A 2,664-nucleotide genomic window follows, 5' to 3' on the forward strand; every position below is an offset into this window, starting at 1 on the left:
CAAAATGAGCAAAGGGCACAGCAACCCCCCATGTCTTGGCCTGCTCCCCACCTCAGTACAGCCTCTCCAGGGGCAACAATGAGGCCACAGGCTGGAAGGGGGTTCCCAGAGGGCCCACCAAGCAGAGAGCACCCACGAAGTAAGTGCTCCCCAAATCTGGGACTTCCAGAAGCAACAGGGGCTCCTAAGTGACAGCGAGGAGGCCATCCTGGGCCAGGCCAGAGGTCCAGCCGAGAGCACTGACAAGGTGTGAAGGGAGAGAAGGGGCACTGGAGTCCCTGGGGCTTCTGTGCCCCCCCCCGTCACCATGGCAACCCCTCTCTGTCCCTCTAACAAGCCTCCAGGTGTTTCCATCCCCCGTGGTCGTTCCTGATGCAGAGTCAGACCCTCGCCTAGTTCTTTCTGCATCATGGGAAACTCCGCAGAGGCAGGTATCTGTCACAGGGAGCCACCCCTGCCCTGCCCGCCTCAGAAGCCAGAGTTTGGGGGGTGCCTGTGGCCTTTGGGGCATCACCCAAAACAACTACGCCTCTCATTCGGACGGTGTGGCCGGCCTTCTAGCTGAGCTGTCCCCTGCTCCCCTAGTCTGGGGGGCTTTGCAAGTGCTCGGTCCATAACCGTACTTGTAGCATGAGTGACAGTGCTTATGGACGACCCGTCCGCCTTTCTGTGACAAAACAAAGATTCAGTAGTGGCCCTAAGCCATCGCTCTCGCCTTCTCTGAAGCTTTCCTATGCGAGAGCAAAGGGGATGGGCTCCCAGCTAGCTCCCTGAGGATCTGCACTTCCTGCGTCTCCCTGCATCCGCCCAAAAGCTCGTGGTCTGGGTGCAGCGGGGGTAGAGAGGCCTATGTGGACGCGACTGCCGCGGACATCTCGCTGGGAGGAAGCTTGGGGGCAGCCATGGCTCTAGGAAGTATCCAAGGTCTGGACTCACCTGGAAGTTTCCAGCAGTGCTTGCCCAGGCACCCTGCCCTTTAAGCTAGTGTCTCTGCAAGAATAATGAGGAGACATCACCACTGGGACCACCCCCCACGTGAGCGTGGACCGGGGAACATGCCAGCATCACGCTGAGGGGCTTTTGCCAAAGATCATCGCCGCGTGGGAGGTGCATAAATGTGGTCCAGATGAGAGGCGCATCCCTGGGGGAAAGCATCTCCCCCAGGACTCTCTCGGTGCCCACAGATCGGGCATCCACGGGCCTCTGCCAAGCGGACTGTACTATTCCACCCACAGCTGCTCTGATGGGGAGATCCCGTTCTAACCCGAGTCCTTAAAGGAACCGCCGACATGTTGCATTGTGCGCTCTTTCGCGGTGTCTCCTGCATCTTCATTCTGCCCCGCCAGGAGTGCCAAGACTGTCCCCCACAAATTCATTTCCCTGGGATGCTCCCCCATCACTGCACGCCCTCCCCCTGCAGCGTGCCGTCAGGGAGAAAGGGGACAGTGGGCGGGGGGGCGGTTCCTGCCCGGGTCCTTGGGCGCCTCCTCGTAGGAGCTGATAGCCCCTCTCTGAGGCACAGACAGAGCACACGTTCCTGACTCCTTCTTTCCCCACCAGCCCAGTGCTGAGACCAAAAAAAACTATGGGAAAAGAACCTTCTGGATGAATCAGGGGGCCAGGGTGAGGCAGGCGGCTACCTGGGTGTCAGCCTGTCCACGTCCCCATGAAGTCAGGAGAACGAGCACGTGGACGAAGGGGCACGCGGCCTCCCTCTGCCTCCTAAGCCGTTCCTCCTTTCTCCCGGTCCAGCCTCTTCTGCTTCTCTGGACCTACACCCTGACCCTCTGCTACGTGGCCTCCCCATCAGATTCACCGTGTCCTTGACGTCCTGCCTGCCTGTCCTTAGCGGGAGAAGAAAGGGCGGCTCTGGGTCTGGACGAGCAAGCCGTGTTTGATTCCTCCCCTGGTTCCTGCAATATCGCCTGGCTCACAACACCTCGTCCCCGCCTGCGCCCTCCCCCCCCAAACACACCCACCACCTTGTCACTGTCTCCAGCCCTCGGAGACCAGAAGAGACTGGAAAACTACATCCCGCACCCCCAGAACGTGTCTGACATGCAGTGTGCCTGAGCACCTGCCTGGTGAAGTTTCTGGGTTCTGGGGCGGGTAGAGGGAGGGCTCTGGGAAGGGGCAGGGGGTGCGGGTAAGTGCAGTTGGCAAGGATGCTCTGGACTGGGTTCTGAAGACCAGAGGCAGAACCCGGGCTGAAAATAAAGGACATTTCTTGGGTGCTTCCTGCATGCCCGAAACTGACCTACTCCTTCCTGAAACCCCATTCTCAGATGCTACTGTTATCATCACCCCCACTTTACAGATGAGTGAGACCCAGGGACACGAAGATAAGACAGCAGCAAGCCAGGATTAAACTCCAGAGGGTCTGGTCCCTGAGGCCACGCCCATTACACCCCCTGTCCCCCATTCAGATCTCCAGAGGCCCCGGGGTCTGCGTGGTGGGCTCTGCGCTGCGAGGCGGGGAAGGCCAGAGTGCAGCCGGGGCTGGGAGACAGGAAGGGAGGACACACCCAGCAGGGGCCCAGAGCGCCAGCCAGAGAGCGGTCAGGAGCCAGGAGGACGGACAGACAGACGGAGCCTCCAGCCAGAAAGAAGGCAGCGTTCTGAGCCTCTCCTACGAGCCAGGCACCATGTGAGGGGCAGGGAAGG

Source organism: Crocuta crocuta, unplaced genomic scaffold (genome assembly GCF_008692635.1).
Source record: "Crocuta crocuta isolate KB4526 unplaced genomic scaffold, BGI_CrCroc_1.0 scaffold139, whole genome shotgun sequence".
NCBI lineage: Eukaryota > Metazoa > Chordata > Mammalia > Carnivora > Hyaenidae > Crocuta > Crocuta crocuta.